Genomic DNA, 21,518 nt, shown 5'->3' with positions numbered 1-21,518 from the left:
GAAGGTAGAAATCAAGAAAAGCATCAAGTGTTGATGGTTGACAAGACCCCTAGTTTCAATAAAAGGGCAAAGGGAAGAAGGGGAACTTGAAGAAGAATGGCAAGCAAGTTGCTGCTCAAGTGAAGAAACCCAAGTCTGGACCTAAGCCTGAGACCGAGTGCTTCTACTGCAAAGGGACCGGTCACTGGAAGCGGAACTGCCCCAAGTATTTGTCGGATAAGAAGGATGGCAAAGTGAACAAAGGTATATTTGATATACATGTTATTGATGTGTACTTTACTAGTGTTTATAGCAACCCCTCAGTATTTGATACTAGTTCAGTTACTAAGATTAGTAGCTCGAAACGGGAGTTGCAGAATGAACAGAGACTAGTTAAAGGTGAAGTGACGATGTGTGTTGGAAGTGGTTCCAAGATTGATATGATCATCATCGCACACTCCCTATACTTTCGGGATTAGTGTTGAACCTAAATAAATGTTATTTGGTGTTTGCGTTAAGCATGAATATGATTTGATCATGTTTATTGGAAGACGGCTGTTCATTTAAAGTCAGAGAATAATTGTTGTTCTGTTTACATGAATAAAACCTTCAATGGTCATACACCCAAGGTGAATGGTTTATTGAATCTCGATCGTTGTGATACACATATTCATAATATTGAAGCCAAAAGATGCAAAGTTAATAATGATAGTGCAACTTATTTGTGGCACTGCCGTTTAGGTCATATTGGTGTAAAGCGCATGAAGAAAATCCATGCTGATGGGCTTTTGGAATCATTTGATTATGAATCAGTTGATGCTTGCGAACCATGCCTCATGGGCAAGATGACTAAGACTCCGTTCTCCGGAACAATGGAGCGAGCAACAAACTTGTTGGAAATAATACATACTGATGTATGCAGTCCGATGAGTGTGGAGGCTCGCGACAGGTCTCGTTATTTTCTGACCTTCACAGATGATTTGAGCAGATATGGGTATATCTACTTGATGAAACATAAGTCTGAAACATTTTAAAAGTTCAAAGAATTTCAGAGTGAAGTGGAAAATCATCGTAACAAGAAAATAAAGTTTCTGTGATCTGTTCGTGGAGGAGAATATTTGAGTTACAAGTTTGGTCTTCATTTGAAACAATGCGGAATTGTTTCGCAACTCACGCCACGTGGAACACCACAGCGTAATGGTGTGTCCGAACATCTTAACTGTACTTTATTAGATATGGTGCAATCTATGATGTCTCTTACCGATTTACCACTATCGTTTTGGGGTTATGCATTAGAGACAGCTGCATTCACGTTAAATAGGGCACCATTGAAATCCGTTGAGACGACGCCTTATGAACTGTGGTTTGGCAAGAAACCAAAGTTGTCGTTTCTTAAAGTTTGGGGCTGCGATGCTTATGTGAAAAAGCTTCAATCTGATAAGCTCGAACCCAAATCCGAGAAATGTTTCTTCATAGGATACCCAAAGGAAACTGTTGGGTACACCTTCTATCACAGATCCGAAGGCAAGACATTTGTTGCTAAAAATGGATCCTTTCTAGAGAAGGAGTTTCTCTCGAAAGAAGTGAGTGGGAGGAAAGTAGAACTTGATGAGGTAACTGTACCTGCTCCCTTATTGGAAAGTAGTTCATCACAGAAACCGGTTCGTGTGACATCTACACCAATTAGTGAGGAAGCCAATGATATTGATCATGAAACTTCAGATCAAGTTACTACCGAACCTCGTAGGTCAACCAGAGTAAGATCCGCACTAGAGTGGTACGGTAATCCTATTCTGGAGGTCATGTTACTTGACCAAGGCGAACCTACGAACTATGAAGAAGCGATGGTGAGCCCAGATTCCGCAAAATGACTTGAGGCCATGAAATCTGAGATGGGATCCATGTATGAGAACAAAGTGTGGACTTTGGATGACTTGCCCAATGATCGGCAAGACATAGAAAATAAATGGATCTTCAAGAGGAAGACGAACGCTAATAGTAGGTTTACTATCTACAAAGCTAGACTTGTCGAAAAAAGGTTTTTGACAAAGTTCACGGTGTTGACTATGATGAGATTTTCTCACTCGTAGCGATGCTTAAGCCTGTCCAAATCATGTTAGCAAATTGCCACATTTTATGAAATTTGGCAAATGGATGTCAAAACTACATTCCTTAATGGATTTCTTAATGAAGAGTCGTATATGATGCAACCAGAAGGTTTTGTCAATCCTAAAGGTGCTAACAAAATGTGCAAGCTCCAGCGATCCATCTATGGACTGGTGCAAGCATCTCGGAGTTGGAATATACGCTTTGATGAGTTGATCAAAGCATACAATTTTATACAGACTTGCGGTGAAGCCTGTATTTACAAGAAAGTGAGTGGGAGCACTACAGCATTTCTGATAAGTATATGTGAATGACATATTGTTGATCGGAAATAATGTAGAATTTTCTGGAAAGCATAAAGGAGTTTTTGAAAGGAGTTTTTCAAAGAAAGACCTCGGTGAAGCTGCTTACATATTGAGCATCAAGATCTATTGAGATAGATCAAGACGCTTGATAAGTTTTTTCAATGAGTACATACCTTGACAAGATTTTGAAGTAGTTCAAAATGGAACAGTCAAAGAAAGAGTTCTTGCCTGTGTTACAAGGTGTGAAATTGAGTAAGACTCAAAGCCCGACCAGGCAGAAGATAGAAAGAGAATGAAAGTCATTCCCTATGCCTCAGCCATAGGTTCTATAAAGTATGCCATGTTGTGTACCAGATCTATTGTATAACCTACACTGAGTTTGGCAAGGGAGTACAATAGTGATCTAGGAGTAGATCACTAAACAACGGTCAAAATTATCCTTAGTGGAATAAGGATATGTTTCTCGATTATGGAGGTGACAAAATGTTCGTCGTAAAGGTTACGTCGATGCAAGTTTTGACACTGATCCAGATGACTCTAAAGTCTCAATCTGGATACATATTGAAAGTGGGAGCAATTAGCTAAAGTAGCTCCGTGCAGAGCATTGTAGACATAGAAATTTGCAAAATACATACATATCTGAATTAAGCAGACCCATTGACTAAACTTCTCTCACAAGCAAAACATGATCACACCTTAGTACTCTTTGGGTGTTAATCACATGGCAATGTGAACTAGATTACTGACTCTAGTAAACCCTTTGAGTGTTGGCCACATGGTGATGTGAACTATGGATCTTAATCACATGGTGACGTGAATTATTGGTGTTAAATCACATGGCAATGTGAACTAGATTATTGACTCTAGTGCAAGTGGGAGACTGAAAGAAATATGCCCTAGAGGCAATAATAAATTTGTTATTTATATTTCCTTATTTCATGATAAATGTTTATTATTCATGCTAGAATTATTTTAACCGGAAACTTAGTACATGTGTGAATACATAGACAAATAGAGTGTCACTAGTATGCCTCTACTTGACTAGCTCGTTGAATCAAAGATGGTTAACTTTCCTAGCCATAGACACGAGTTGTCTGATTAGCGGGATCACATCATTAGAGAATGATGTGATTGACTTGACCCAATCCGTTAGCTTAGCATTTGATCGTTTAGTATATTGCTATTGCTTTCTTCATGACTTATACATGTTCCTGTGACTATGATATTATGCAACTCCCGAATACCAGAAGATCACTTTGTGTGCTACCAAATGTCACAACGTAACTGGGTGATTATTAAGGTGCTCTACAGGTGTCTCCGATGGTACTTGTTGTGTTGGCCGGATTTCTTGGCCCTCTCAGTAATGCACATCACTATAAGCCTTCCAAGCAATGTGACTAATGAGTTAGTTGCGGGATGATGCATTACGGAACGAGTGAAGAGACTTTCCGGTAACGAAATTGAACTAGGTATTGAGATACCGAAGATCGAATCTCAGGCAAGTAACATACCGATGACAAAGGGAACAACGTATGTTCTTATGCGGTTTGACCGATAAAGATCTTCGTAGAATACGTAGGAGCCAATATGAGCATCCAGGTTCCGCTATTGGTTATTGACCGGAGACGTGTCCCGGTCATGTCTACATAGTTCTCGAACCCATAGGGTCCGCACGCTTAGAGTTCTGTGACGATTTGTATTATGAGTTTATGTGTTTTGATGTACCAAAGGTAGTTTGGAGTCCCGGATGAGATCGGGGACATGATGAGGAGTCTCGAAATGGTCAAGACGTAAAGATCGATATATTGGACGACTATATTCGGACATCGGAAAGGTTCCAAGTGATTCGGGTATTTTTCGGAGTACCGGAGAGTTACGGGAATTCGCACGGGAGTATATGGGCCTTATTGGGCTTTAGGGGAAAGAGAGAGGGGAGGCTGCGCCCCCCAAGGCTTAGTCCGAATTGGACTAGGGGGAGGTGTCGGATCATGGGTTCCGGCAAAACCCTTGAGGTTCAAACTCTGGGGTGCGCGCGAAGTTCTTTCCCTACCGATCCACGCCCTAGCTTGCTAAGATCTCGCGGACGAACTCAATGAACTCACAACACAAAAGACACAAGGTTTATACTGGTTCGAGCCACCGTTGTGGTGTAATACCCTACTCAAGTGTGGTGGTGGTGGTGGATTGCCTCTGGGCTGATGATGAACAATACAAGGGGAAGAACAGCCTCTTGAGGTTGAGGTGTTCTTGTGCCTGGTGTGTGGCTAAGGATCAGCTAAAGATCAGATCGGGCTTGCTTCCGAATGAGTTATCGCCTACGGTGGCGGCTAGTTCTACTTGTTGGAAATATGCCCTAGAGGCAATAATAAAATGGTTATTATTATATTTCTTTGTTCATGATAATTGTCTATTGTTCATGCTATAATTGTGTTATCCGGAAATCGTAATACATGTGTGAATACATAGACCACAACATGTCCCTAGTGAGCCTCTAGTTGACTAGCTCGTTGATCAACAGATAGTCATGGTTTCCTGACTATGGACATTGGATGTCATTGATAACGGGATCACATCATTAGGAGAATGATGTGATGGACAAGACCCAATCCTAAGCATAGCACAAAAGATCGTGTAGTTCGTTTGCTAGAGCTTTTCCAATGTCAAGTATCATTTCCTTAGACCATGAGATCGTGCAACTCCCGGATACCGTAGGAGTGCTTTGGGTGTACCAAACGTCACAACGTAACTGGGTGACAATAAAGGTGCACTACGGGTATCTCCGAAAGTGTCTGTTGAGTTGGCACGGATCGAGACTGGGATTTGTCACTCCGTATGACGGAGAGGTATGTCTGGGCCCACTCGGTAATGCATCATCATAATGAGCTCAATATGACTAAGGAGTTAGCCATGGGATCATGCATTACAGTACGAGTAAAGTGACTTGCCGGCAACGAGATTGAACGAGGTATTGGGATACCGACGATCGAATCTCGGGCAAGCAACGTACCGATTGACAAAGGTAATTGTATACGGGATTGATTGAATCCTCGACATGGTGGTTCATCCGATGAGATCATCGTGGAACATGTGGGAGCCAACATGGGTATCCAGATCCCGTTGTTGGTTATTGACCGGAGAGTCGTCTCGGTCATGTCTGCATGTCTCCCAAACCCGTAGGGTCTACACACTTAAGGTTCGGTGACGCTAGGGTTGTAGAGATATTAGTATGCGGAAACCCAAAAGTTCTTCAGAGTCCTGGATGAGATCCCGGACGTCACGAGGAGTTCCAGAATGGTCCGGAGGTGAAGAATTATATATAGGAAGTCCAGTTTCGGCCACCGGGAAAGTTTCGGGGGTTATCGGTATTGTATCGGGACCACCGGAAGGGTCCCGGGGGTCCACCGGGTGGGGCCACCTGTCCCGGAGGGCCCCATGGGCTGAAGTGGGGAGGGGAACCAGCCACTGGTGGGCTGGTGCACCCCCCTTGGGCCTCCCCTGCGCCTAGGGTTGGAAACCCTGGGGGTGGGGGGGCGCCCCACTTGGCTTGGGGGGCAAGCCACCCCCTTGGCCGCCGCCCCCCCTCAGATGGGATCTCCAGGGGGCCGGCACCCCCCAGGGCCCCTATAAATAGTGGGGGGAGGGAGGGCAGCAGTACCACAGCCCCTGGCGCCTCCCTCTCCCTCTCGCGACACCTCTCCCTCCCGCTTGTGCTTAGCGAAGCCCTGCCGGGATTCCCGCTACTTCCACCACCACGCCGTCGTGCTGCTGGATCTCCATCAACCTCTCCTTCCCCCTTGCTGGATCAAGAAGGAGGAGACGTCGCTGCTCCGTACGTGTGTTGAACGCGGAGGTGCTGTCCGTTCGGCGCTCGGTCATCAGTGATTTGGATCACGACGAGTACGACTCCATCAACCCCGTTCACTTGAACGCTTCCGCTCGCGATCTACAAGGGTATGTAGATGCACTCCTTCCCTCTGGTTGCTAGTACACTCCATAGATGGATCTTGGTGATGCGTAGAAAATTTTAAAATTCTGCAACGATCCCCAACAGTGGCATCATGAGCCAGGCCTATGCGTAGTTACTATGCACGAGTAGAACACAAAGCCGTTGTGGGCGTAGATGTTGTCAATTTTTCTTGCCACTACTAGTCTTATCTTGTTTCGGCGGTATTGTGGGATGAAGCGGCCCGGACCGACCTTACACGTACGCTTACGTGAGACAGGTTCCACCGACTGACATGCACTAGTTGCATAAGGTGGCTAGCGGGTGTCTGTCTCTCCCACTTTAGTCGGAACGGATTCGATGAAAAGGGTCCTTATGAAGGGTAAATAGAAATTGGCATATCACGTTGTGGTTTTACGTAGGTAAGAAACGTTCTTGCTAGAAACCTATAGAAGCCACGTAAAAACTTGCAACAACAATTAGAGGACGTCTAACTTGTTTTTGCAGCATGTGCCTTGTGATGTGATATGGCCAAAAGGATGTGATGAATGAGATATATGTGATGTATGAGATTGATCATGTTCTTGTAATAGGAATCACGACTTGCATGTCGATGAGTATGACAACCGGCAGGAGCCATAGGAGTTGTCTTTATTTTTGTATGACCTGCGTGTCATTGAATAACGCCATGTAAATTACTTTACTTTATTGCTAAACACGTTAGCCATAGAAGTAGAAGTAATCGTTGGCGTGACAACTTCATGAAGACACGATGATGGAGATCATGGTGTCATGCCGGTGACGAAGATGATCATGGCGCCCCGAAGATGGAGATCAAAGGAGCAAAATGATATTGGCCATATCATGTCACTATTTGATTGCATGTGATGTTTATCATGTTTTACATCTTATTTGCTTAGAACGACGGTAGTAAGTAAGATGATCCCTTATAATAATTTCAAGAAAGTGTTCCCCCTAACTGTGCACCGTTGCGAAGGTTCGTTGTTTCGAAGCACCACGTGATGATCGGGTGTGATAGATTCTAACGTTCGCATACAACGGGTGTTGACGAGCCTAGCATGTACAGACATGGCCTCGGAACACACGCAATACACTTAGGTTGACTTGACGAGCCTAGCATGTACAGACATGGCCTCGGAACACGGAAGACCGAAAGGTCGAGCATGAGTCGTATAGAAGATACGATCAACATGAAGATGTTCACCGATCTTGACTAGTCCGTCTCACGTGATGATCGGACACGGCCTAGTTAACTCGGATCATGTTTCACTTAGATGACTGGAGGGATGTCTATCTGAGTGGGAGTTCATTGAATAATTTGATTAGATGAACTTAATTATCATGAACTTAGTCTAAAATCTTTACAATATGTCTTGTAGATCAAATGGCCCACGTTGCCCTCAACTTCAACGCGTTCCTAGAGAAAACCAAGCTGAAAGATGATGGCAGCAACTATACGGACTGGGTCCGGAACCTGAGGATCATCCTCATAGCTGCCAAGAAAGATTATGTCCTAGAAGCACCGCTAGGTGAAGCACCCATCCCAGAGAACCAAGACGTTATGAACGCTTGGCAATCACGTGCTGATGATTACTCCCTCGTTCAGTGCGGCATGCTTTACAGCTTAGAACCGGGGCTCCAAAAGCGTTTTGAGAAACATGGAGCATATGAGATGTTCGAAGAGCTGAAAATGGTTTTCCAAGCTCATGCCCGGGTCGAGAGATATGAAGTCTCCGACAAGTTCTTCAGTTGTAAAATGGAGGAAAATAGTTCTGTCAGTGAGCACATACTCAAAATGTCTGGGTTACACAACCGCTTGTCTCAGCTGGGAGTTAATCTCCCGGATGACGCGGTCATTAACAGAATCCTTCAGTCGCTTCCACCGAGCCACAAGAGCTTTGTGATGAACTTCAATATGCAGGGGATGGAAAAGACCATTCTTGAGGTATATTCAATGCTGAAATCAGCGGAGGTGGAAATCAAAAAGGAACATCAAGTGTTGATGGTGAATAAAACCACTAAGTTCAAAAAGGGCAAGGGAAAGAAGAACTTCAAGAAGGACGGCAAGGGAGTTGCCGTGCCCGGTAAGCCAATTGCCGGGAAGAAGCCAAAGAATGGACCCAAGCCTGAGACTGAGTGCTTTTATTGCAAGGGAAGTGGTCACTGGAAGCGGAACTACCCCAAATACTTAGCAGACAAGAAGGCCGGCAACACCAAAGGTATATGTGATATACATGTAATTGATGTGTACCTTACCAGTACTCGTAGTAGCTCCTGGGTATTTGATACCGGTGCGGTTGCTCATATTTGTAACTCAAAACAGGAGCTGCGGAATAAGCGGAGACTGGCGAAGGACGAGGTGACGATGCGCGTAGGGAATGGTTCCAAGGTCGATGTGATTGTCGTCGGCACGCTACCTCTACATTTACCTACGGGATTAGTTTTAAACCTCAATAATTGTTGTTTAGTGCCAGCTTTGAGCATGAACATTGTATCAGGATCTCGTTTAATTCGAGATGGCTACTCATTTAAATCCGAGAATATTGGTTGTTCTATTTATATGAGAGATATGTTTTATGGTCATGCCCCGCTGGTCAATGGTTTATTCTTGATGAATCTCGAACGTGATGTTACACATATTCATAGTGTGAATACCAAAAGATGTAAAGTTGATAACGATAGTCCCACATACTTGTGGCACTGCCGCCTCGGTCACATTGGTGTCAAACGCATGAAGAAGTGGAGTCTCTTGATTACGAATCATTTGACACGTGCGAACCATGCCTCATGGGTAAGATGACCAAGACTCCGTTCTCTGGAACAATGGAGCGAGCAACCAACTTATTGGAAATCACACATACTGATGTGTGCGGTCCAATGAGTGTTGAGGCTCGCGGTGGCTATCGTTATGTTCTCACTCTCACTGATGACTTAAGTAGATATGGGTATGTCTACCTAATGAAACACAAGTCTGAAACCTTTGAAAAGTTCAAGGAATTTCAGAGTGAGGTTGAGAATCAACGTGACAGGAAAATAAAGTTCTTACGATCAGATCATGGGGGAGAATATTTAAGTCACGAATTTGGTACGCACTTAAGGAAATGTGGAATCGTTTCACAACTCATGCCGCCTGGAACACCTCAGCGTAACGGTGTGTCCGAACATCGTAATCGCACTCTATTGGATATGGTGCGATATATGATGTCTCTTACCGATCTACCGCTCTCATTTTGGGGCTATGCTTTAGAGACTGCCGCATTCACTTTAAATAGGGCTCCGTCGAAATCCGTTGAGACGACACCGTATGAATTATGGTTTGGGAAGAAACCTAAGCTGTCGTTTCTAAAAGTTTGGGGATGCGATGCTTATGTCAAGAAACTTCAACCTGAAAAGCTCGAACCCAAGTCGGAAAAATGCGTCTTCATAGGATACCCTAAGGAAACCATTGGGTATACCTTCTACCTCAGATCCGAAGGCAAAATCTTTGTTGCCAAAAACGGGTCCTTTCTGGAGAAAGAGTTTCTCTCGAAGGAATTGAGTGGGAGGAAAGTGGAACTTGATGAGGTGATAGTCACCCCTTCCGAACCGGAAAGTAGCGCAGCACGGGAAGATGTTCCTGTGGTGCCTACACCGACTGGGGAGGAAGTTAATGATGATGATCATGAAGCTTCAGATCAAGTTACTGCTGAACTTCGTAGGTCCACAAGGACACGTTCCGCACCAGAGTTGTACGGCAACCCTGTCATGGAAATCATGTTGTTAGACAACGGTGAGCCTTCGAACTATGAAGAAGCGATGGTGGGCCCGGATTCCGACAAATGGCTAGAAGCCATGAAATCCGAGATAGGATCCATGTATGAAAACGAAGTATGGACTTTGACTGACTTGCCCGATGATCGGCGAGCCATAGAAAATAAATGGATCTTTAAGAAGAAGACAGACGCGGATGGTAATGTAACCATCTATAAGGCTCGACTTGTCGCTAAGGGTTATCGACAAGCTCAAGGGGTTGACTACGATGAGACTTTCTCACCCGTAGCAAAGCTGAAGTCCGTCCGAATCATGTTAGCAATTGCCGCATTCTATGATTATGAGATATGGCAAATGGACGTCAAAACGGCATTCCTTAACGGCTTTCTGAAGGAAGAATTGTATATGATGCAGCCGGAAGGTTTTGTCGATCCTAAGAATGCTAACAAGGTATGGAAGCTCCAGCGCTCCATCTATGGGCTGGTGCAAGCATCTCGGAGTTGGAACATTCGATTTGATGAGAGGATCAAAGCGTTTGGGTTTACACAGACTTATGGAGAAGCCTGTGTTTACAAGAAAGTGAGTGGGAGCTCTGTTGCATTTCTCATATTATATGTGGATGACATACTATTGATGGGAAATGATATAGAATTCTTGGAAAGTATAAAGGCCTATTTGAATAAGTGTTTTTCAATGAAGGACCTTGGAGAAGCTGCTTATATACTAGGCATCAAGATCTATAGAGATAGATCAAGACGCCTCATTGGTCTTTCACACAGCACGTACCTTGACAAGATATTGAAGAAGTTCAATATGGATCAGTCCAAGAAGGGGTTCTTGCCTGTATTGCAAGGTGTGCAATTGAGCACGGCTCAATGCCCGACCACGGCAGAAGATAGAGAAAAGATGAGTGTCATCCCCTATGCCTCGGCCATAGGGTCTATTATGTATGCCATGCTGTGTACCAGACCTGATGTAAACCTTGCCGTAAGTTTGGTAGGAAGGTACCAAAGTAATCCCGGCATGGAACACTGGACAGCGGTCAAGAATATCCTGAAGTACCTGAAAAGGACGAAGGATATGTTTCTCGTATATGGAGGTGACGAAGAGCTCGTTGTAAAGGGTTACATCGACGCTAGCTTCGACACAGATCTGGATGACTCTAAGTCACAAACCGGATACGTGTATATTTTGAATGCAGGGGCAGTAAGCTGGTGCAGTTGCAAGCAAAGCGTCGTGGCGGGATCTACATGTGAAGCGGAGTACATGGCGGCCTCAGAGGCAGCACAGGAAGCAATCTGGATAAAGGAGTTCATTACCGACCTAGGGGTGATTCCCAATGCGTCGGGCCCGATGACTCTCTTTTGTGACAACACTGGAGCTATTGCCCTTGCCAAGGAGCCCAGGTTTCACAGGAAGACCAGGCATATCAAGCGTCGCTTCAACTCCATTCGTGAAAGTGTTCAAAATGGAGACATAGATATTTGTAAAGTACATACGGACCTGAATGTAGCAGATCCGTTGACTAAACCTCTCCCTAGAGCAAAACATGATCAACACCAGAACTCTATGGGTGTTCGATTCATCACAATGTAACTAGATTATTGACTATAGTGCAAGTGGGATACTGTTGGAAATATGCCCTAGAGGCAATAATAAAATGGTTATTATTATATTTCTTTGTTCATGATAATTGTCTATTGTCCATGCTATAATTGTGTTATCCGGAAATCGTAATACATGTGTGAATACATAGACCACAACATGTCCCTAGTGAGCCTCTAGTTGACTAGCTCGTTGATCAACAGATAGTCATGGTTTCCTGACTATGGACATTGGATGTCATTGATAACGGGATCACATCATTAGGAGAATGATGTGATGGACAAGACCCAATCCTAAGCATAGCACAAAAGATCGTGTAGTTCGTTTGCTAGAGCTTTTCCAATGTCAAGTATCATTTCCTTAGACCATGAGATCGTGCAACTCCCGGATACCGTAGGAGTGCTTTGGGTGTACCAAACGTCACAACGTAACTGGGTGACTATAAAGGTGCACTACGGGTATCTCCGAAAGTGTCTGTTGAGTTGGCACGGATCGAGACTGGGATTTGTCACTCCGTATGACGGAGAGGTATCTCTGGGCCCACTCGGTAATGCATCATCATAATGAGCTCAATGTGACTAAGGAGTTAGCCACGGGATCATGCATTACGGTACGAGGAAAGTGACTTGCCGGCAACGAGATTGAACGAGGTATTGGGATACCGATGATCGAATCTCGGGCAAGTAACGTACCGATTGACAAAGGGAATTGTATACGGGATTGATTGAATCCTCGACATCGTGGTTCATCCGATGAGATCATCGTGGAACATGTGGGAGCCAACATGGGTATCCAGATCCCGCTGTTGGTTATTGACCGGAGAGTCGTCTCGGTCATGTCTGCATGTCTCCCGAACCCGTAGGGTCTACACACTTAAGTTCGGTGACGCCAGGGTTGTAGAGATAATAGTATGCGGAAACCCGAAAGTTGTTCGGAGTCCCGGATGAGATCCCGGACGTCACGAGGTGTTCCGGAATGGTCCGGAGGTGAAGAATTATATATAGGAAGTCCAGTTTCGGCCACCGGGAAAGTTTCGGGGGTTATCGGTATTGTACCGGGACCACCGGAAGGGTCCCGGGGGTCCACCGGGTGGGGCCACCTATCCCGGAGGGCCCCATGGGCTGAAGTGGGGAGGGGAACCAGCCACTGGTGGGCTGGTGCGCCCCCCTTGGGCCTCCCCTGCGCCTAGGGTTGGAAACCCTGGGGGTGGGGGGCGCCCCACTTGGCTTGGGGGGCAAGCCACCCCCTTGGCCGCCCCCCCCTCAGATGGGATCTCCAGGGGGCCGGCGCCCCCCAGGGCCCCTATAAATAGTGGGGGGAGGGAGGGCAGCAGTACCACAGCCCCTGGCGCCTCCCTCTCCCTCCCATGACACCCCTCCCTCCCGCTTGTGCTTAGCGAAGCCCTGCCGGGATGCCCGCTACTTCCACCACCACGCCGTCGTGCTGCTGGATCTCCATCAACCTCTCCTTCCCCCTTGCTGGATCAAGAAGGAGGAGACGTCGCTGCTCTGTACGTGTGTTGAACGCGGAGGTGCCGTCCGTTCGGCGCTCGGTCATCGGTGATTTGGATCACGACGAGTACGACTCCATCAACCCCGTTCACTTGAACGCTTCCGCTCGCGATCTACAAGGGTATGTAGATGCACTCCTTCCCTCTCGTTGCTAGTACACTCCATAGATGGATCTTGGTGATGCGTAGAAAATTTTAAAATTCTGCAACGATCCCCAACACTACTTATATAGGCCCTGGTCCTCTCCCCAAATATTGAGCAGGAACGGAGCCAACAACGACCAATTTGAAAGGGGACAGCTAGTACAGCTTATCCTGACAAAAGTAGTCTTCTCCTGCAAAAGGCTCTGGTGGTGACGCCGCCCTGGGCTCCATGGTGACCTCCATCTTGCCGTCCTGCTGGTCTTGGTCTCGTTGCACCGATATGAAAACCTTTGCTTGATGCCTCGGTACTCCGCGCCTGTGCTTGCCTCCTTTGCACCAAAGAGGAAACAAGGACACTGTGCACGCTGGCGCCCGCCTAGCGCCCACCTGGTCTCGATCGTCATGGCTCACGTCACGAGAACCTCGCGAGGTTTGCCTTGCCTTAATCTCTCCGCCCCTCGCGAGCCAACCTGGTGAGGCCGCTCCTGAGGAAGTCTTGTGTCGTCCGCCTCGCGAGGCTTGGCCCCTCACGAGGGTCTTGAATGCCTTTTTGATGAAGATGGGTCGTACATGCCTGCTAGCACAGCCACGCCGTGGGCCACAGGCAGGCAAGTCTGGGGACCCCCGTTCCCAGAACGATGACAGTAGCCCGTGGGCCCAAGGCGCGCTCGGGCTTGGCTTCGAGGTGAAGCCAAAGGTCAAGTACGGAGCGCCGCGGGCCGTAACAGCCTGCGGCCTTGGTTGACATATGGCGGTTGATTGGACGTGGGCGTCTCCGCTTCCCCACGCTGCCTCGGCAACTGCCCGACTTGACAAGTTCCTGCGACATGCAAGGAAAACCATCATTACCTGTGATCGCGGGGGGCGCTGGTTGGCCTTCTCCCGCTATAAATGGGGAGGGGGGCAGAGCCCCCGTCGCCCATCTCTTCCCAGTTCGCTTGCTTCCTCCTCCTTGCTCCACTGCTAGTAGCAATTCCCATGGCACCGATCTGAAGGTTCTCCGCCGAGGAGAAAGGAAAGGCTCCCCGCGACGAGCCAGGGCCGCTTCCGCCGAAGAAGAGGCCAGCCCACCGGCGCGACATTGTCGTGAGGGCAGAAATGATAAGGCCCTGGTGCGAACGACCGCCTCCAGGGTATCCGCTGCCCTTGTACGCCCAAGCCGAGGGCTCAGGAGGAAGGAGCGACGGGCGGCGCCGCCCGCACTGCGATCGCGGCCGCCGCGCGATGGCGACACGCGCTGTCGCCCCTGGAATCCATGCTGCGGACTCCTCTCGCGAGCTCGTGCTGTGGGCGGCGATGCCCCCAAGCACATGGATCCGCTTCCCGCGGTTCTTCTCGGACGTGACGCCGCCGAGGGGACTCCTCGAGCTCTGGTTGCAGCATGCCGACTGCGACGCCCCGGCGACCGGAGCAGAGGTTGAAGTGGTCTCCTCTGGCATAATCTTCATGACCCGCGGCTGGGGTGAGGTTGCGCGGGTTTGCTATGCTGAGGGCGCCTTCGCGATCCACTTCGATTATGACGGCGCCTCCACGCTGTTCTTCAAGGTCTTCGATGCGGAGGGTCGCCGCCTGGAGTGTTGCCCTGGAGGGGAGCGCCAGGACGACGCGCGCCCGGCCCGCGGCTCCTCCAGCAGCAGCGACTCTTGGGCGTCCAGCGGTTCTCCTGAGCTCTACGAGACTCCGGAGACGAGCGACGACAGCTACGTGCCCCCGAGCTCTCGCCGCGCCCGGAGCAGGGCTGCGGCGTCCAGCCGCCGCGTCGCTGATCTGGATGGGGTTGGCGCCGGCTTCCCGTGGCCCACCTTTGATGATGGCGTCGGCCACAGGGGCGTGTAGATAGGATTCCCCTAAGTTCTCATCTTTTGTTCCCTGCGAGGAATCAAGAAGTACCCCGTGGGGGTGTGTAAAGGGCCTGTAATGTCTTTTGTTGATACTATCCTTGTTATGAAAATTTGTGAATGCCTGCTCTGTTTAGGCTCGGTCTCCCCTTTCCAACCTCGTGACGGCTTGTTGCTCTATGCTGACAGGTCCCGGTCCCCAGGCAAGCTGCAGCCATCGCTGGTATGCTAGGTCGCGTGTCGTAGTCAAGGCCAGGAGGTGAGCGGCCCGAGGTCTAGTAAGAGCCCCTGAGGCGTGATGCTCAGGAGGTCCCTGTCGGTGTCAAAACTGGCGGATCTCGGGTAGGGGGTCCCGAACTGTGCGTCTAAGGCGGATGGTAACAGGAGGCGGGGGACACAATGTTTACCCAGGTTCGGGCCCTCTCGATGGAGGTAATACCCTACTTCCTGCTTGATTGATCTTGATGATATGAGTATTACAAGAGTTGATCTACCACAAGATCGTAGAGGCTAAACCCTAGAAGCTAGCCTATTATTATGATTGTTGATGTCCTACGGACTAAACCCTCTGGTTTATATAGACACCGGAAGGGGCTAGGGTTACACAGAGTCGGTTATAAGGGAGGAGATCTACATATCCGAATTGCCAAGCTTGCCTTCCACGCAAAGGAGAGTCCCAACAGGACACGGGACGAAGTCTTCAATGTTGTATCTTCATAGTCCAACAATCCGGCCAAAGTATATAGTCCGGCAGTCCGAGGACCCCGTAATCCAGGACTCCCTCAGTAGCCCCTGAACCAGGCTTCAATGACGATGAGTCCGGCGCGCAGATTGTCTTCGGCATTGCAAGGCGGGTTCCTCCTCCGAATACTCCATAGAAGATTTTGAACACAAGGATCGTATCCGGCTCTACAAAACAAATTCCACATACCACCGTAGAGAGTACAATATCCCACAAATCTAATCTGCTGACACATTTCATAGCGTGACATCACGCCATGGCCCGGTCATTATTCGAACCGTTTTTCTCAACCAGCTACTACACATATTGCGAGGCAGTTTTCTTGGCACGTCTTGTCGAAGCAGAGATCGTGTACCCTTATCACGGGATTCTCATCAATACGGGTGTGGGTAACCCAACCGCGCCATCAATCACGACGCTTGGGGAATAAGCAAGTTTACCAGGCAAGTGGGGAGGCACAGAATCCCTGCTGCCTTTATAAGGGGATAAGGACTCCCTTTCTTACCCATGATTTCTTCTTCCCGATCCATTCCCCTTCACTCGAGCTTCAGCGCCCGAGCGTTCGTCTTCTCCGCCCAAAAAGGCCTTCCTCGACATCTCGACATTCATAGTCGTGTGCGAGGCTTTTCTCCGCATCTCGCCACACTTCGGCTTATGGCTGAAGATCTTTAATGTGAAGCCCAAGGTAGTGAGCGGCGAGCACGCCGAGTGCGGGGGCGCTATGGTGAGCAAGATGCCCAACGTCACATGGCCAACAGGTACTTTTAATGATTTCGTCAAAGAGTGGCAACAGCAGTGGTTTTACATCACCGAGCTGCGCGGCACGGAATGAGCCGTTGCTCCCGAGTTCCGATCCGGAGCCCCTCTGCGGCTTACGTCCTGGCCTAAGAAGGGCCTGAACTGGTCTTCGTCCGACGAACTGTCGGTGCTCCAGACGCGCGTTAAGGATATGGAAGACAAGAACATCAAACTTGTCAATGTAGTCCTAGTGATGTTAGTTCGCCGGATCCTGCCTTGTCAACACCGGACTTGCAATCTATGGGAATTCGATCCGGCCAAGCACCAGACCCTGCGTGAGCTCTTTGGCTCCTCGCACAAAGACATCTGGAAGGTGCTTTTCAAGTCCGGCAAATCATGGCCGGACTCGGCCGAGGACCGCGGGTACCAACTGTCCCGCCCTGCAAGCTCGGTAAGTTATTATACGTGTTATCCGCATAACCCAAGGGAAATGCTTAGCGTGTTTTCCTCAATTCCCCTAGGGCTGGACGAAGAAGGCGGGGAGGATCCATTGTCCGGCCCCGCTTCCCGAAGAACCGGCCGACCCACTTCTGACGAAGATGCCGGTCCCGGTGCCGTACAAGGCGCCGAAGAAGAAGGCCGAGAAGGAGGCCAAAAAGACTCGGGGCGGCCTTCGTCGCCGCGGCACTTCGGACACAATATCCGAAGGCTCGAACACCCGTTCTGCCTCCGAAGAGGATGAGGAGGAGGAGGAAGACGAATCCCCAGCAGGGGGAAGAAAGAAGAGGGCGGCCTCCATACACTTGGAGGCCGAGTCACCTAAAAGGGGAAAATCTCCACTTTCGGAAGAGTCCACTATCACCGCCGACAACAGCCCGGCGTGGGATCCCAGGGCCCAGCCCCTGGTGAACTCGTGAGTATAAAATCCGAACACGTTTATAGGTCCAGTCTCATCATGGCATAATATTTTGACCTGAGCCATATTTTTTGTAGTCCAGCGAGGTCCCGCACCGAACAATCCTCATCAGAGGATTTGCTGAGCTCGGATGCTATTGAGAGCGGGACGCCCCCGAAGGCCCCTTCCCCCAAATATGTGAATAACGCCGAGGCTTCGTCCCAGAAGGACCCCGACCAAGGAGGGGGGAAGAGATCGTGAAAGCGGTGCCTGGAGGTCAAACTTCAGGGGCCGGAGACATGGGGAGAAGATTCCCATGGGAGTCGTCGGCGGGAGCCATCTTGAATTCGGCTCCCAGCCGGACGCAATTCCGAAGACCAATACGGCTCCAGAATCAAGCAGGCGGCCTCCCTCGGCTGGAGGGGGTGTGCCTGTTCCACCGGCAATCTCTGTCCAACCAGAGGTGCCGGATGCTTTGTTGGCGGCGCTAAAGGGCGCCTCCATCGTCGATGAACACCGTGCCCTTATGGGTGCGGTGATTAAGAGGATTCAGTCTGCTGAGAGTGGACTGAATGAAGCCTGTATCAGCCTTATAAGAGGCTTTGAGGTATGTTTTATGAGGTTTCGAAGAGTGTCATAGTATGGATAGTAGCCCCTGATACACTGTTCGGTGAAAGAAAAAACCGGACAGAGGATCAAATTTATGTTCGCAGGAAGACTCATTTGATGACATCTATCTCTCTTTTATAAGCAGGCGTCTGCAGCGGCTGCTGCCTCTCATACTGCGGAGGTCTCCGAACTGAATCAAAGTCTGGAGCGGACCAAAGAAGAACTTGGCCAGTTGAAAAGGCATTTGGAAGATAAACAAGGTATGCGCAAGCCTTGTTCGCGTTCAGTGCGAACGAATTTCCAGTATGATAAAATATGTTCCATGATTTTCGCTAGGGACGATGACCGAAGTCGAGGCTCTTAAGAAGGCTGTGGCCGAGGCGAGAAAAAGGCAGCCGCAGAGCAGGCTCTTTGTGAGAAGCACGAGGCCAGGGTTATTGAAGCTGAGCAGGAGCTTCAAGAGGCCGTTAAGAAATGCGAGACCTTGGAGCAGAGTTTAACGGAGAAAGAATCCGAACTCACCAGGGCTCATCAGGCCGCGCGCGATGCCAGGGGGAAACCCAAGGCGCCCTGCAGGAGATCCAAGAGGCGAGGAAGATCGCGGCGGGTAAGGCTCTTTTCCATGTAAATCAAGTATTTGAGGAGAAAATCATGTTTCGAATTTTGAGTTCGGATTTCTCCAGGGGTGTTTGCGGAACTGCCCTGTAGCATATCGGATGCCGCCCAATTCTATCGAGCCGAAGAAAGGAACACTGCGGATAAGCTCTTCTGGTCGCAGTATCTTGCACCGAATTATCCGGTGCCTTTTGCCGATCAACTGAAACAGCTGATCGAACTGCATAGGGCGGCGAACTAGCCATGAAGGATTTGATTATCCGGCTATGGCCCGCCGAGCCGATTCCAAGCAGCTACTTCGGGCTCGTGAAGCAGCTTGTAAGTGCCTGCCCTCGACTTGACGTCATGAAGCGGTCGGTCTGTATAGAAGGTGCGCGAATGGCCTTCGCCCGCGCAAAGGTGCACTGGGGGAAGATGGATGCTGAAAAGCTGATGACCGAGGGACCGCCAGAGGGGAAGGAGCACCGCAATCCCGAATTATATTATGAAAGTGTCCTGAAAGGATCCTACCTTGCGACGGAGCTATGCACCAAGGACGTTATATTTCCATGAATGCAAATCATGTTGTCCTTTGTAATGTTTGAACAAGGTCATTTATTTATTGCCTGTTGTATAAAAGTTTATCCTCCTGCGTGGCCGTTTTATATATTAATCCTGAGAGTTGGCCAGTCGTCGGCTTCTGCCCCCACGTAGGAAGTACGGGGGTGTTCGGGATAAACCTGATCACTCTTTATCCCAGTTTTGGGTCCTTCGAAGGAGGTGTTCAGCACAACGAACCAGGCAATCGGACTATAGGGCTTTATCACTCTCACTTAGCCATAGGAGCTTTAGGAAAGGAAGGTAGGCGCAGCCCCTGGTGTTCGGAAGACCGCACGAGGGGCTCTATAAGCACCTGATCGGAAGAAAAACCGATCCATCGCACGCTGCATTGGTTATGGCATTATGCGGGAGAAATCCTTAAAGATTTTACAACCTCTCGAACAGCTGACCAGCTCTCGCCGTATCATGACAGTCAGTTTTCGGCTTTCTCTACTGAGGTGCTCGTCCGGAAGAACCGGGACACAATCGCAGTAGTTCTCCCTGTGCCGCCTTAGCCGATATAGCGGAACGTAAGGCAGCAAAACATGGGAGCCGGGCGAACCCAACATTTGACCCAAGACATGATTCGGAGCTGATGCATATAATGCTATAAGTTCGGGTGCCGAACTTCCATGAAGGTGTTCGGACTTTATTGCCGTGTTATGGATAAAACGAAGCCCCTGGCATATTTAAGGCATATCGCGGCGTACGGATGCCACTTGACAAAAGAATTTCAATAAGAAATAACAGCAGATAAGCGTCATATAAATCCACATGTTGTATTTGAATGGTACGTCGATGCGTATGAGTACAGGTAATGTGATAAAAAAGAGATATGACTGTGGAACCTGCTGAGACCAGGGGGAAGAAGCTGTATGTGGATCCGGAGTATAGTCGGATGGTCATTGCGGGGAATATCTAAGGATTCCCTTGCGCGTTCGAGCTGCTTCCATATCGCCAGTCCTGGTCGGCGCAAAGGTAAACCTGCAAAGGAAATGTAAGAAATGTTTGTGTGCCGGAGAGCGGTTGAGCCGCGGTATGCGTCATGTCCTGGCCTTCGCTGGAGTGTTTAATTGAGCTCTGGACGAGCCGGGCTATCCTTCCGCGAAGTAGTTCGGTGTCCTTTGGCGGTGTCCGGGAGTCTGGCTGTTGACTCGAGGTTTGGTTGGAAGGTGCCACTTGTAGCTTCTGCTGTTAAAGCAGCGGTATACTCCTTGGTGCCGAGGGAAAGTTCGGCCTTGCCATTAACCATGATGACGCCGCGCGCACCGGGCATCTTGAGCTTACGGTAGGCGTAATGTGGCACCGTGTTGAATCGAGCGAACGCGGTTCGTCCGAGTAGTGCCTGATAATCACTACGGAAGGGGACGATGTCGAAGATTAACTCTTCGGCACAGTAATTGTCTGTTGATCCGAAGACTACCTCAAGGGCGATGGAGCCTGTACAGCTGGCCTCCACACTTGGTATAATACCTCTGAAGGTGGCTTTAGTGGGCTTGATCACCGAATGATCGATGCCCATCTTGCACACTGTGTCCTGGTAAAGCAGGTTTAGACTGCTGCCTCCGTCCATAAGGACTCGTGTGAGGTGGAACCTGTCAATTACTGGGTCGAGGACTAGTGCAGCTGGATTGCCCTGATTGGTGTTAACCGGACGATCCATGCGGTTGAAGGCGATCGGCCTGAGTTTATATTGTGGGACGACTGGTTCCGTTAAGTTGACATCCCTAAGGGTGCGCATCCGGTCCGGGTTGGGAGTGTGGGTGCCGTTTACCACGTTCACCGTTTGGATTTGCGGGGGAAATTTCTTTTGCCCTCCTGTACTCGGTGATCTGAGCTCCTCGTCACCATCATCGCTTTGAGACCCCTTGGCGCCTGACCTGCCGGCTAGTTTGAAGACCCAGCATTCTCTGTTGGTATGATTGGCTGGTGTTCCCGGGGTGCCATGAATTTGGCATGGGCGGTCGAGTATGCGGTCCAGACTGGACGGACCCGAATTGTCAGTTTTTGAGTGGCCCATTTCGCTGACTGGACTTAGAGCCACTAAATCCGGCATTGACTGTCGTATCTTTGGCGTTTTCACCATTTTTGCGGCGCTTGTGTTTGTTGCGTCGGGGTTTGCCGTTGCTATCTCTGGCC

The sequence above is a fragment of the Triticum aestivum genome, chromosome 5D, assembly GCF_018294505.1.
Source record: "Triticum aestivum cultivar Chinese Spring chromosome 5D, IWGSC CS RefSeq v2.1, whole genome shotgun sequence".
Taxonomy (NCBI): domain Eukaryota; kingdom Viridiplantae; phylum Streptophyta; class Magnoliopsida; order Poales; family Poaceae; genus Triticum; species Triticum aestivum.
The sequence above is the reverse complement of the archived record's forward strand: the minus strand, read 5'-3'. Positions refer to the sequence as shown.